Here is a 14,694-nt window from a genome sequence, read left to right on the forward strand (position 1 = left end):
TCCTCACCTGTAGTGAAGTTTCAATGAAGGAAGTGGAAATACCTAATTTACATCAAAGAAAAACTGGACTTCCAACTATAAGGTCAAGATAATACTGACATTAAATTCTCATTCTACTCCCCACTGCTTACAAAGAGCAGAATACTTCCAAGATTTCTACAGGACCAATCTAACCTCAGTTCTGGAAATCATCCACGCTTATAGGATGATTTAGAGAAATACTCATAGGGTCAAGGTCTTGAGACATCTTGATGTCCTTGACTAGAAGCCAGGTGAATAAAAATAAAATAAGTTAGAAATTATGTAGCACTGTAATGCAAAATTAAAGGAATGATTAAACATCTAACTAAATAAAACACTGGCACTTAATAAGACATGTCATTTTTACCCCCTTCTTTTTTCAGAAAGGTTCAACTGTGATCTTTGATTGTTGCTTCAAAGCAACCTTTCAATTTATTGACATGATCTAAGCAATGTCTTCAACCATCTTCTGGTTCATTCCAACTTACAAAAGCTTAAAAGTATGAAAAAAGGTTCTGAACCATGCAGACCTTCCATGAAAGAAATCCCTAGCATGGATGTTCAGCTCTTTTCCCACCCCTACTCCTCACAAACCCATACATCACAGAAGTCCTGGGTGGGAGAAGTGGCATGCTGGGGGGCATCGCACTATATCACCAAGATGATACTGGTATAGCATTGTACCCCTAGTATTGCCTCAGGCTGCCGTACTGCAGATCCCAGGCCTAAATGGGATAACATAAGAAGTAACTCAGATAAAGAATGAGTTCAGGACTAGAGCGTGCCTGCACAAACACATGCAGCTTGGAGTCACCCAGTCATCTCTCTGCATCTAGTAATGGGATGCCAACCTTGGGCTGTGCCTCTGGTCTAGTACAGGCCTGAACATTGCCATGACATCCCAAATATGCGATACTGCTGCAGAAGCAGTGGATGCTTTTGCTGAAGCTAGATGATCTGTCTGCTTTGTACGGATATCCTCCCCAGAGCCTGTCTTTATACCATTTCACTCTTAAGTTTTTAGATACTGCTGACCATCAGGCAATATTTCCTTTTCTCATACATTTACTATTCATTAATACTTTTACCATTTCAAACTTTCTTTACTGACATCTTTTAGGTTCAGAAATTTCCTAGATGTATTTTCCTTACATTTTCCACAGATGCTCAGTTATCTTTCATCTGCTGTATTGGATCTCCACAATTGCCTCTCCTTTTTCACATCCCCACCTGACAAGAACTAACTGGGTTCTGGTCTGGATGAGGATGTGTAGTTCTGGTGACAGGATACTTTCATTACCACATGCATACTAATGCATGTTAAAGGTTTTATGGAGAGAAGAAAGTCTGATTTTTACACAAGGCAAGTTAAAGTCTACTGGGGATAGAAATATTTGTGTTGCTTCAGGAAATGTTCAATGCAATTGCTGCAGCTTTTGCTAGGTGAAGATTTTACTATGTAGTTGATCCGGATTGCTTAACCGGTACTTAAACCTGTAGGGTTTCCTCTGGAAGACAACTTTAGTTTCCTTTTTTTAGAGAAATTATTGAAATTGTATTTTATAGTGAAAGAAAGAGTTTGGCTAACACAAAAGTCAGCTGACAAAAAAATTCTGCCAATGGAGTGTTATCTAAGATAAGTAAAAGCAACATTGCTAGAGAGACAGGCCAGAGCATACACTGTGTCAGGCACAGCAGCTTCCTTTATCCCTCTTGCCGCGTGGCAACGCCACATGGTCAGGACTCGGCACAGAAGACAGACCAAAGTCCTTGTAATCCTTTTAGAAGGCTCTTGATACTGTCTCAGACAAGGGAAAATGAGATTTGTGGATAATCTCAGCTCATCTTAGCTCCACATGCCCATAAGAAAAACGTGACTGTAACCTGCCACAGTTTACACACACAAAAGTCCCTTTGTCTTTTGCTCTTTTCTGGAATCATGTAGCTCAGGCAAGTGGAAATACAGTGGTGGTTTCTAGTCCACTGGACTTTTTACAAGTGCAAGAGTACAAACAAATCTAGTTTTTCCCCCTGACTGAGCCCATTGGTGGGCTATGCAGAGTTGTGCCAATAAGACAGAAGAAACACAGTTCTGTTGTGATTAGAAACCTTTAGTATGTCAAAATGTAGCAACTTATCTGCAGTTTGGCTGTTTGCCCCAGGACTTATCATAAGCTTTCCATTTCTGAAGCTAGCACAGGAGCAACCAGAAAAGAAACCAAACTGTCCAGAAACAGGCAGATTATTGCAACCTGTGAAGCAACACAGCACTAAGAGGAGGTGATGCTGCCTTACCTCAATTTTTTTCCCTAGACTCAATAAATAACAAGAAGAAAAAGCACACTGTCAAACCTGAACGGAAGAGCTGATTCAGTAGACAAGCTCTGATCCTCAGTATGTTCACTGAAAGTTCTGGTTTTTTTAAGGAAAGTTTCCCTGTTCTTACATAACCTTCGACAGTTTGCTACAGCAGGCTAAGTGAGGGAACAAGATTAACAGATATGAGATATTTTTACCGCTTCACCCAAAGATTCACAGAATTTTCTGGGAATTTTAACACTTGTTCAAAACAATGTGCGATTCTTCATGTTGCTATCGGTGCAATCAGGAAAGAATTCTACATAGCCTCCAAATGATTTGTACCAAACAATTTTACATAATTATTTAACATCCTTCTTCAAACTAATAAATCTGATAAATTGTTGTTTGGGTTTTTTTTTTAATAGGAACTGAAGTGCAATTATTAAATATCTCTGCAAAATAACAGCACTGGCAAAGTGGAAGTCACTAAGCTGCTATTTCTACTTACTACTGTGTATGTTGCCATGAACTTAGCCATGACAAATGCTAAGTTAACTGACAGGAAATATATTTGCATTGATTAGTGCAGATTATGTGATAGTGGAACAAAATCAGTGAACCACAATGAATACCGTCAATATCTACTCTGAAGTATGACATGGATTTATCTAAATGCAGTATCTCGGCTTCATTTACCACATCTCTTCCTGTTTCCCTTTACTAAGCATTTAGTAAAAACAATGCTAGTGTAAACAAAGTATGTATCATATTTTAAAATTAATTCCCATTACAATGCTGCTACCCACTGTTCCTCTAATACGATTTCCTTGCCTCACTACTATGAGGATCCACTGTTTTTATTGTTACCAGTAAAGTTCTCCAAACAGCAGCCCTGACCTCAGCTCCCAAGAAGTCCACCACAGATGCAAAAAAGAGTAGCATTTTCTCCACGCTACACAGATCCACCAAAGCAGAAGCTGAAGGTATGACGGCATCGCAACAGTCGGATGGAGCACCAGCTGTGCAAACACACAGCCCAACCTGTGATAAAATCCTTTTTCTTCTCTACAACAGCTGTAATATTGTCAGAGCTCCTTGGATACAGAAAATCCCTACAATTTCTCTAGTAGGGGAAAACCAGTGAACAGTCCTGTAATGTAGAGTATCATGGACTATTAGTTAGCCCAGAATTCAAGAGTGTAAGCCACAGGAGAGAATTTCTTGCACCAGTTACAAACGTCAACGTTTCAAAGCCTTCTGCTACGCATTAGGCACCAAAATCAGATCCCTCAGTCGCATCTCCCCAACTTCACCAATGGCACTGAAGATCTGATACTCCCTGCTCAGCACTGAAACCTCAGAGCTCTGCATCCACCCAAGACAGAATGGTTCTGTGCAGGTCTGCATGGGAATGCTTCCTGCAGATGAAAACAGTAAAGCTTATGTGCTAGACTGCCAGCAATGCTCTGCTAGCCTGTGTCTGAGACCAGAGAGTCTGCTTTCATTGATGCAAAGAGGGTGAGCAGCATTTATACAGGCAGTTGAATCCAGGATAAGAAGAACAAGACCACCTCAACACTGCATAGGAAGAACTCTGCATCAGAGTCAGGACCCATACTGTAAATCATAAAAACATGTGAGTCCAGGATTTCTTCACTCTTCTGCTTTCAAGCAAATTCTCTAAGCATGCTACTGTCTTTTTTTATTCTGCTGTTAGTTATAACATTCAAAAGTGTATTCCCTTGAACGCACATTTTGAGATACGGGTCTGGTTTTTGAAGGGGGTATGCTCAGCACTTCGCAGGACCTCATCAGGGGAAAGATTTAGACATAAACCAAATGGACATATCCTTAACCATCAAAAACTTGAAAATTTTAACCACAAAAAATATGTGTCTGCATATGTAAATGTAAAAATTCTTATTACACAAACTCCTTGTTTCAAAATATATCAGATAACACAGCATTAAGAAAATTTACCAATGAATCTGAGTGTAATCATTTGTGTGCAAAGGAAACAAAACAAAACAACTTCTACATGCTCAGCCTACTAAAATGCATTGCCAGATATTTGAGAACAAATCAAGAATTTGTTGCTATTGAGAAATGAAACATGCAATCTCTGGAACCAAACTGGTCACTGGTGAACAGTAAAACCCTAATAATTTCCATATTTATTAAGTAATCTATTGCTGTTTACCCCAGAAATCACTGCACATGAAAACATGACAAAAAAACCCAACCTGAGAAACCCTGGTGTATGCTGCTATCCCCTTCCATTGTTCTTCAAGGAACATAATGGAAACTTACACAAAAAAAGAAAATATTAGGTTTTATATTGTTACTGGAAAAATGCAGAGATAAATGATTATGAAAAGAAGATAAATGAAACTCAATTTATTTATCCTTTTCAATTTTTTTCTCTTACTGTCAGTATTTCCAGAATTTCTTGATTTAAACAAAGAGAAGAAAAGATTACTTTATAGAGGCAAGACAAACATGAAAGGAAGGAGAAGAAATATAACAAAGGAAGATGTATATGTATCTTCATCTTTCCACAGTCAAAATAAAAGATTTTTTTTTTCTTTTAGCACTTCATAATTTTGCCGCTGTCTCCCGTAACACCCTCCCAGGTGAGCGCAGGCGGTGTGGGTCAGGCGAGCGGGCAGCGAGGTGGGCTGAGAACGGGCGGGATGGCGGAGCTCAGAGGGCTGTGACCAGCGGCGCAGGGGCCAGCTGGAGGCGTGTAGCTCACGGTGTTCCCCAGGGTCAGTGCTGGGTCCAGCCCTGTGCAGCTCATCCATCAGCGGCCTGGGTGGAGGGGCAGGGGCACCCTCAGCCAGTCTGGGGGTGGTGCGGAACTGGGAGGAGTGGCTGGTGCACCGGGAGGCTGCGCTGCCATTCAGCCAGACCTGGGCAGGCCAGAGGGAACCTGGTGAAGTTCAGCAAAGGCAAGTGCAGGGTCCTGCCCCTGGGGAGGAGCAGCCCCACGCACCAGCACGGGCTGGGGCTGACCTGCTGGGGGGCAGCTCTGCGGGGAAGGACCTGGGAGTGCTGGTGGGCAGCAAGGTGCCCATGGGCCAGCAGCGTGCCCGTGTGGCCAAGGTGGCCAGTGGGACCCTGGGGTGCACTGGGAGGGCCATGGCCAGCAGGTGGAGGGAGGTGATCCCCCCTCTGCTCTGCCCTGGTGAGGCACATCTGGAGTGCTGTGTCCAGTGCTGGGCTGCCCCGGTCAAGGGAGACTGGGAACTACTGGAGAGGGTCCGGCAGAGGGCTATGGAGATGATGAGGGGACTGGAGCATCTCCCATATGAGAAGAGGCTGAGAGAGAGCGAGAGCCGGGTCTGTTTAGCCTAGAGAAGAGAAGACTGAGAGGGGATCTTATCAATGTCTACAAATATCTAAGGGCCAGTGTCAAGAGGATGGGGCTGGGCTCTCTGTGGTGCCCTGTCATGCCCAGCAATGAGACAAGGGGCAATGGGCACAAACTGTCACACAAGAAGTTCCATCAGAACACAAGGAAAAACCTCTTTAACTTTAAGGTGACGGAGCACTGGAACAGCCTTCCTCACTGTGTGGTTGTGTGGTTTTCTCTGGAGACATTCAGAACTTGCCTGGATGTGAGTCTGTGCAACCTGCTTTAGCAGGGGGTTGGACTACATGATTTCCAGAGTTCCCTTCCAGCCCTGACCATCATGTGATTCTGTGATAATAGTCTATACCAGGTCCGTCCTATTTTCAGCATACACCTCATTTTCCATGAGCATTAGAAACTGATGTATGCTCACATAAAAAGAAGAATACACTCTACTTTCTCAAGTCTTAAAACTGGACAACACATTTAAATGAGAAAAAAAAAAACAAACAACTCGGAAAGTCTTGGAGACAAGTGAAACAGTACATAACAAGTCTAGAAAGGATAATAAGGAATACTTCGCATACCCGAAAAAACTTCAAACCAGTGGTAGAAGGCCTAAATAAATCATGCAAATGAATAAAAGGACTATAAAATCTTTATATAACAACATGAGGAGCAAATAGTAAAAAGTGCGTATAATACTAAATTATTATATTAAAAAACAAGCAACTGAAAATAGCCAAGAGAGCTTTTAAAAATTTACAAGATAACTTACTCTTATGAAGGATGCTGGAGAATGAAAATGTTGCATTTATCAGGCAAAACTAATGGTCAGAATTGCATACTTTTTCAGCCTTTGATTCACATCCTGCATTTTAAATCCAGTCATTTACATTCTTTATTTTCCAAATTTCATCTTCTGTATTATAGCAGTAATTTTCTCACATGTGTATCGATGTATAGTTTGATACATAAACATTTACAAAAGTATTTAGGTCTATGGAAAGATTAATTAATACAGATATTGATGAGCAGGGAAACAACAATTAGCCAGGTGCATAGCATATCCCTGTACAGCATGGCTTTTTCTATGAAAAATATCTTGATGGCCTATAGAGCCAACAGCTTACATGGAGATATGACAAGTTTAACTGGGGATCTGTTCTTCAGATTTTGAAGTTTATCACACAACCTTTCTTTACAGTTCAGGCCTACCTGATTTTTAGCTATTTTTAACTGATTCTCTGAACAAGTCCCAGAAACAACAAATATACTACAAAATAGCATAGAGATTAACTAATTGTTTTCATTCCTTTTAGTGAGCTAAGAGCCTTAGCTCATATTAAAAAAGTAATAAACCAGACAATAGGCCTCTCAAATACTAAGTGGGTATCTACATCCTTTAGTATGTCTAAAAATTCAGTTCAAATTTCAGAACCTAACACCTTCTACTCACCTACTACCCCATCCTGAAAGCACCTTATTTTCCTGTGAAGACTAGTTTTTACTAATAGTTGCTTCTATCCATGATCCAAGCCTTGTAAGTTCTGACATGACCGTAGTTATGTTTCTTTCTTATTTATCAGACATACCAGCATTCAGAAAGTTAGCCTTTTCCAGTCTATCACCACCTTTGACCTAATGATCCATATACTCAGGCAGGATCTAGACAACAAAAGAACCAAAACTCTCATCTTCCCTCATCCTACAGACACCTCAAGAGAAGCCTCTACTCACAAAACCTTTGGGTTTCCCAGGGTAGAGTACTCTCAAGCCTTCCCACTGAAGCTAGGATACTTCCAATGTTCAAGATACCCCATGTGAATTATTAAACAGAATGTAAAAATTACTATAAATTATTTTAGCTGCAACCCCCTCAGTATAAGCGAAAGACTGCAACTGCAAGGACCCAACTTGATTTTAGAAGCATGCAGAGAACAATCCAAGGAAACATCAATATTAACAGCCTTCCACTAACAAGTCCTACGCATTTAATTTCAGTTGTAACCTTTTTTATTTGTAATACAAAGAAAATTGTTCGAATCTAATTGGAATATTACAAAGAAAACTTTTCATAGCCATGTAGGATGAAACTAGATTTTGAACTCTCAAAATTTCCAGCAGCTACAAAGTCATTGTCTTGGTGAGCCCCTTATTACAGGATTGGTACAGGGGGAAACCAAATTATGGAGACTTAAACAGGTCACCAATGAGATCAAATTTCTGAAAGTTTGCATGTTTACACAAACAACTGAAGTACCTGCTAATCTCAGTTAACAAGTGTAGCTGGTTGCAAGAACCTAACTGCATGTTAACAGGTTCAGGGAAGAAGAATATAGTGACATCCGTATGCAAAAAGATCTACCTCCACCACACACTGCAATACAACTATAAGTTAAAGATCTTGTCTCATGGTATTACCTCAGAGAAAAGTCATAGGGCAACCAGAAGCTGGTAAAGTTTTTGTTAAATTATTAAGCAACAGCTCAGTGATAGAAGTTGACAGACACAGCTGTTCAGGCAAACTCATCATTATAACAGCACTGTGTCCTCACATGCCACATAAGATTGGCACATTTTCTCAACACAAAATTGCAAACACAAGTAAATCTGTAAGAGTGCTCTTGATTCTAGATGCAGGAAAAATCAGTATGTGAACTTTAAGCAACAGCTTCAGCAGCATCAACAATTTGTATTGGTATGGGTGCCCAGACAAAGCCTATGTTGTATTGTGGTACGTAGAGCAAGCAATGGGTCATAATTAGTTTGCACTATATGCTAAGGAGGTGAATGCATTATGCATAGTATGTTCCTTATCAATTGCAAACAGAAGGGAACTGCTTGTGACAATGGAGTTTGTCCCTGCCAGCAAGAATATGCTATGCGGGCATTTAGAGATAGTGAAGTATCCCTTAACTAGTTATGTACTAGCTTTTGTAGAAGTTGAGTTGAGGAGAATGCCACACTTAACCAGACTGAATTCCTCTTCATTGGGATATTCCAGAAGAGATACAAAGCCCAGCAGAATGGTACAATTTGCAGGACATCAATGGCCAAGTGTTCCTAGACATGTCTCCTGCACACTCTGCCTACTTTTCCGGCTCTCAAAGTCCTTTCTTTGCCCTGTTCTCCCCCAGTTCCAATACTTCTGCATGGACCAAGGAACAGGAACAGGTTAAGGGAAGCACAATGTTACCATTACTCAACCATCCCCAGAGAAATGTTGTTACAGAATCATTTACCATTAGCGTTAATCAGAAGTTCAGACAGGACACCCGGGCTCGTGACAAGTCTCTCAACATCATCAAAGAGCAGGGATGTGCAACAAGCTGCTTTTATAATAATAACGGAAAACCCACTGGATTTCCTTCCCCAGCTCATGCAGGGTTTCCTAAAGGTATAGCGCCATTTTTAATGTTGCAGAGGAACATAGAAATTGTCCATGTGGATTTGACAGCCTTGTTTCTTCTAAGCAAACCAACCAGGAAACGCACTTAAGAAAACTCCCCTTCTCTTGTCTTGCAAAAATATATGTACCCATACATGATTTTTCTGCAGCAAAGGAAGTTTTGATGGTTGCCTGGTGCTGTGCACAGCTCACATATCAGAGATGAGCTAAAATGACAGCCCTATGCCCCACACCAGAACTCCAGTGGGACACCAGAGTCAATCTCCAGTCTTGCAAAAGGGTTCCACAGTTTCTTTTATGAGAGCTATACCATTTGTAGCTTTCAATGCAGAGACATGGGTGATGAAATTTCATCCTCTAGAATAGCCTGAATACCACTAAAGAATTTGACATATACCATATTGCCAGCTGACCAAATGCACAACATCCTTGCATGTTCTGACTTTACACTGAAATACCACGAGTCATAAGAATAGACTAGATGGAGATGTTCTCATCAATTGAAAACTGATCTTAAAAAATAAAATCCAGCTTGTGAATCTAGGGGATGATTCCACAGTTAACTTCAGAAAACAGGCTTCTGTTCCTATTTCTTTCTCTTTCTATCCTCTTTCTGCTTCAATCTATTACAGGTGTATTCCCACTTCTGAAAAAAACCCCACAAACCCTAGCAAACATGTGTATCAAAGTCCTATATATATACACTACAGGTGTGTTAGTCACTCACCATGTCCTTTCTAGCCTAATGTGCAACTTTCTAGTCTTCTCTGGAATAAATGTCATAGAACAAGCTGGGAATTTATCTGGAACACTTAGAAATTTCCCAGTTATGTCAGAAGATCTTATCTGTGCTGCTGCTTTGCTATGGAGACCAGGACTACAAAAAACAGACACAATTCAGGGTATCCAGTCCCTACTGCACCTTTCTGTTTAAAAAGCCAATTCTCACAATGCTTCTTCCTACTTTCCAGAGGCTTTTTCTACACCTTTTTTCCCCAGATGTTTTCTCCATATGTCTTCCTTGGCATCACAGTTATACTCTAGAGTCTCCTCCCCAGTATATTGGCAAAGTAAAATTAATATTGAGTTTTACATTTCTTCTATTTCCTGCAAAGCTGGGTACAGCTTTGAGGTCTCATTAGTCAGCTTATAACTACATATTAAAGAATTGGCCACTCCAGATGGAAGAGGTAGCAAAAAATGACATCACAGTTCATTGAAATATTTATTTCTGTATGCATTGACTTGTCATGCAAACCTAAACTCCACTCAGTGCTCCTAACACAGATGAATCGTGTGCAGGTGCATCCATAAGGCCTGCAAACTGGAAAGCATAAGTTACTACTGCCTTGGGGCATACTATGTTTATGCAGAACTCCCAGTGGAAATCAAGGTAGCAGCGGTTAATTGCTATTTTATAGGAAGCTGGGATAATTTTTCTATGGGTAACATATGGTGCACTTTGCTGTGACATGGTACCCGGACTGTCACAGATCTCACTCCAGTCTCAGGCAGGTGTGCTGGGAAAACAGGGACAGTGGTAGATGGGAGCGTGTATTTGACATAACATGAGAGACATTTTTTTTGTTTTCAGGCATGCCCATTCCCCAAAGGTGATCTGAAAACATTCCCAGGGTCAGCATCTCTAGTTGTCTTCCATTGCAGTCACCACATCTTAGGATTCTTCTCATAGAAAAGGAAATTCAGCTTCTATGGGCAATCACATTTTCTGCCCCCCATAACTCTTGCCAGAAAAGTGTTCAAGAATGCATAGAAATGGTTGGGGTTTTTCTCATTTTGCAGCCTAAATGTATTCATGATCTATCCATACACTTGTCTTTTTGGCAGTGCTGCTCTTTAGACTAAGTAGTTCCTTGTTGTCTGTGGTTCTAAGGTAAGCTGCAGTGATGACTCTTGTTTCAAGGAGGTAGATAGCACTAAAGATAATTAATACCATAAATTAATACCTTAACATAGAACCAGGCTCTTCTAATAAGCATATCAAATAAGCATTTTTCATTGAACTGTGGAAAGTGAAAACTGGATGTTTTGCAAAACTCAAAATTAAATTATCAATTGTGAAAAATTCATAAAAGATGGGGAGAGGAAACTGATGTTGCAAAGAGAACAGTATCTTTCCACAAAATATTTAATTAGGTGTCTTTATGCTCTGTTTTCTGGCACTGTGGTCTCTGTATCAATGTTGATTAGGATTCCCATTTTTCTATGTTTAAATTCAGAATTCATTCATCTGGGGTGAGACGTACCCCAAGGACAGTCAGAGACACCCCTTGCAAAAAAGCTACCGGATGAACCAACACAATCATCACAGCCACGTTCTCCATACACTGCCTTGTCAACTCACAAGACATAAAAAAGATGTGGGCTGGCTTTGGAAAAGTGGTGGTACTGTTCTGATGCTGGTTCCAGCTCTGGTGTTGATTTCTAGCTCCAGTAAGCAGCTGAGGGGCAATGCAGCAGGCATGCTCTAAGTTCAGTTTATGGAATACAGATTTCATTTCCCCAGTCCCTTCTTTACACCATTTAAAGAGAAGTGCTGTCTCATTGTGTATTTATCTTTTCTTCCTACCATTAATATTATCCTGGTTTAATTTTTCAGAGACTAGTTCACTATTTTGACAGTACAAGTGCCACCTCCTAATGAATATGGGCTTCTCTGTATATTGACATAACACTTCCTCTGCTTGTGCTGGGTTTGATCAGTTCTTCTTTAAATAACTAAAAATTACCTAAACAAATCCAATCAGTTGATTTGTTCGTCTAAGGCCAATTAATTTATTGCCACCAAGAAAAAAGAAAAAGTTAAAGTCTTTTTGAAACCTCAGACCATAGGCATTTCAGCTCTTTACAGTGAGAGATGGTAGTTGTCATGTATTATAAATATTTGTACTGTAGAAGAGGACTTTCACATGACAGGAACCTCAAGACCCCATGCAAACTGTTAGGCTCATCCAAAGTGAGCAAGTAAACAGGATAAATATTGAGAAGACATGTCTGAGCCTTTTATTCAGAAAGTCAGAATATGGAATTACAGCATGAAGGATTTAAGTTTCTTCCCTTACATTTTCCCCAAGGTCCTGTTTGTAGTAATTTCAACATTACTTACATAAAATTCATCCTTACTCAAACTTTGCATTTTAATGGAACATTATATTTGTGCTTCCTTGTAAAGCATCACTGAAAATGCTATAAGGTGTATGTGACCAAACTGACTTATACCCTGGCAATTACCAAATAATATTTGGACAAAACAGTAATGTAGCTTAAGTGATATTGGCCCTTAGGTTCACTTTGCACTTAAGAGTACAACTTACCCACAAAAAATAAACAGAAGGCTTGAAAACCCTGTTTGAACATACAAATTTGTGCTTACGTATAGTTATGTACCTGCCATGGAAATCTTGCAAGTCCTTAGCCTGTTTGGGAGCTAGCAGTCGAGGAGCAGAAAAGCAGAGGACACAACAAAGGCAACAAATCTAATGTGTCATGAAGAGGTCTACTAACTGGAGACTTAACAGCACAAGAAAATAGCTCATAAGCAATACACTGCAATATGTTCACAAAACACATTTGTTAAATAAGGGGCAAACTAACCACGGCCTTACAAATAAGTCACAAACACAAAAACTGTACCAAATTCACGGTATTGTTCACTGGTGCACACTTTGCTTCCTTAGAGAAATCAGCAATAGAGTACTAAAGTAGCAAAGATGTGCTCTGTGCTTTTAATCCTCCAGTTTACAGGTTGTCATGTTCACGACACGTCCTCCCAGGACACGAAGGATTTCAAAGCAAAAGCTATAGCTGAACCGTACATAGTAAATTGATAGGAAGCACTGGAAAAGTTGCAGGTTCACCAGAACGCATCTTTGGTTCTGCAAGGACAGGCAAGGCTTTCCCATTGCCTAGCCCTGTGGAGTACATTTTGTATGTGGGGTTTTGTTTACCTCTGAAGCCGGCGGACCTAAATGTCAAGAAGGCAACTTTAATGCAGAAACATCTCCTCAGAGGTGCTTCTGTTTCAGCTTTGTGTAGGACCCCAGATCACCGGAGTTTAGATGGTTAGAGGTAGCAAAGAGAAATCCCACCTTCAGAACCTTCAAAAGACCTTATTTGCAGCAGCACTGCATCACAGGTTCCTGGTTTATGCCCATTTACTTATTAGTATCGCATTATCCACCAGACATACTGACTACGACAAAACTTTAGAGTCCGAAACCTTACTTAATTGAGATCAAGCATATCATGAACAGCATGATTTAGGAAATGCTGTTGCTTAATAATGAGACTCATATTTCCTTGTCTGTGAACAGCAGTAATAGTTTTTATTGTATTAGATCCCCACATGTGCTGGCCGTGAGGGTTTTGGGTTGGGTTTTTTTGTGAGGTTTTTGGTTTTGGGTTTGTTTGGGTTTTTTTCATGGGTTTGGGTTTTTTTTTTGGGGGGGTGGGGGGGCAGTGGTTTCTTCTTCAAAATCTGTACATAGCCTGGAACACACTTTGGCTTAGTGCACACTAAAGCTCAAAGAAAAATACAAAGCAACATCAATGGAAAAAAAAAATCTTATAGCTTTAAGACTTATTTTTCAGGTGCACCTGTTCAGATGCATTTTTCCAGAATAAAACTACCTTGCAACAGGGAAAGAATGAGAAAGAGAAAAGTCATTTGCAGAATTCTAATTCACCTATGAGGATGATCCTATTAATCAGCTTTCATATTGTTCCCAGTGACCTTTTTCTTCCTTTCACACTATTACTACTCTACTGCTGGTTTTAAATCTTCCTTCCTGCATCACTGAATAGGAAGAAAATAAGTTAGTTTAGAACAGGCCATGACCCCAAGTACACGAGAGACAAGTGCTGACTAATGTTGATTAATTTCCTCTGAATCATGTTAACATTACTCTCCAGACCCCATCAGTTCAGCTTGTAATGACATATGCAGTGACTGCAATCACAATCTGATAAAAATACTGGAGTGTAAAGTCAGGGCTTTTGTAATAGCAGTCTTTCTTAAACCAAAAAACCCCGCATCTTTGTAGGCTGAATTTTCTATTAAGCATACTTCACCTTCCATTAGCACTAACAAGACTACAGATTATTTCTATGAATATGAACCTGAGAAATTCCTAAAAACTAAAAAAAAAGTCTTGCTAAGAAGGACTTTATATGCCATAAAATATTTTAAATTAATCATATCTCACTAAAGTTTTGCATCTGCTAGTCTCATTTGCATGACGTACACATGAATATAACTTCATGAAGAGCATTGCTGAAACAGGTTGGATCAAATAAAAACTAGTGGTTTTAAAAATACTTTTGACAGCATAAATAAAATGTTTGGAATTGTATTAGTTACCTTATCTTGGTCATCTGTTGGTTTTTTTTGCGTTCAGAAGGAAGAGATGCAATGTTTTCTTTCAGCTGAGATTTACAATACGTTTAACCATGAAGAGAGAGATTATTTTTTTAACAGTGTCAGGTGCTGAAAATACCCCTGAACAGGACCAGCAATTTGTTTTTCTCAAGATACTGTGTAACAGGCTGAGTTGAGGGTTCTGTATGTGATCTTTTTCACGTCCTG

The 14,694-nt window shown here is 40.0% G+C and overlaps 1 long non-coding RNA gene across 2 annotated transcripts in view; it reads left to right on the plus strand.

Moving 5' to 3' along the window:
* LOC121097022 overlaps positions 1-5,245 on the plus strand; it is a 95,766-nt gene extending 90,521 nt beyond the window's left edge. For both annotated transcript variants that reach the window (XR_005830746.1, XR_005830745.1), the window contains one exon: positions 3,193-5,245. This is a non-coding gene — a long non-coding RNA (uncharacterized LOC121097022). The remainder of the gene's footprint in view (positions 1-3,192) is intronic.
* Positions 5,246-14,694: the final 9,449 nt, after the last annotated feature.

Source organism: Falco naumanni, chromosome 13, assembly GCF_017639655.2.
Source record: "Falco naumanni isolate bFalNau1 chromosome 13, bFalNau1.pat, whole genome shotgun sequence".
Taxonomy (NCBI): domain Eukaryota; kingdom Metazoa; phylum Chordata; class Aves; order Falconiformes; family Falconidae; genus Falco; species Falco naumanni.